Source organism: Limulus polyphemus, unplaced genomic scaffold, assembly GCF_000517525.1.
Source record: "Limulus polyphemus unplaced genomic scaffold, Limulus_polyphemus-2.1.2 Scaffold1, whole genome shotgun sequence".
In the NCBI taxonomy this organism is placed as follows: Eukaryota; Metazoa; Arthropoda; class Merostomata; order Xiphosura; family Limulidae; genus Limulus; species Limulus polyphemus.
The window spans coordinates 3,496,724-3,497,856 of NW_013665611.1; positions in this window are offsets into that span (position 1 = coordinate 3,496,724).

A 1,133-nucleotide genomic window follows, 5' to 3' on the forward strand; every position below is an offset into this window, starting at 1 on the left:
TGTAAAACAATACTCAATTGTCTGGAAAAGTGTACAGTATTACTGTAACAGGTAACTGTTAAATGAACGAATCTTTTGTTGTTTCTAAATTTCAATAATACACAAGCTTAGAGTATAAATTTAGAGACTGTGGTAGTGTTCCTGTTATTTAATGGAAATGAACTCTTTCACTGATGCATTCATCAATTTAAAGCAACTAACAAAGATTTAAAAAGAATGAAAATCAAAACCAATAACATTAACTGACATACCAATTAAAAGCTGTGTTAGTACTATATGTTAATACTACATAAGTGGAGACCTTTCTTTATAGTGACAAGTAAAACAGTAAAAGAAAATTTTTAAAATTATATAAACCAAAGCTTCATGAAACATATTTCTATTGTTAAAACTCTCAAATTATCAATTTATGACATTTATGTCACATTAGACTTGGACGTGTAATGGTACTTTAGACAGCTATAATTCAACTTACTAGGAGCTTGTAAAACAGGTTAAATACTGTCATGATATAAAAGGCTGTTTCATTCAAATAGTATTGATTAATTTAGTTTTGAGTGAATATTTTATTATTGTTTAATTTTTGTTACAATAAGAGTTAAAAGCAGACAATTGTAGGAAGTTCTGTTAATTCATTGATGTTGAGAATATCGAACGTCACGTGCAATACACTGATGTCGAGATAATAGTAGGTGGACAGACAATTACGTAATAAAGGTATAAATAGCGTGAGATTGGTGGGAAGCAGTAGACAGACAATAGCAAAAGAGAATAAAGTTGGTGTGAAGTTACATACTGTAGAAGTGACGGGCCTAACATTTAATACATTAGAGTGAAACTAACAGAAGAAAAGAAGATTAAAAAAATCATTTTATACTGTCAAATCTTTGTCTAAAGAAATTTAATCAACCTGAGTGCACTTTGACAAAAAAGAGCAGAGGATCTTCAAAAGAAAAAAGACCAAATGATTATAGTAACTCATGTCACAATTGTAAGCGAATCACACAGAATACTAGTGCAATAGAAATAGAGAAGATGAAGATAGTAACTGAAAAGGCCTATGTGGATATTTGACAAGGAGAGAACTAAATATATAGTATTTATGATATGTCCATAATATCTAGTGTTGAAGG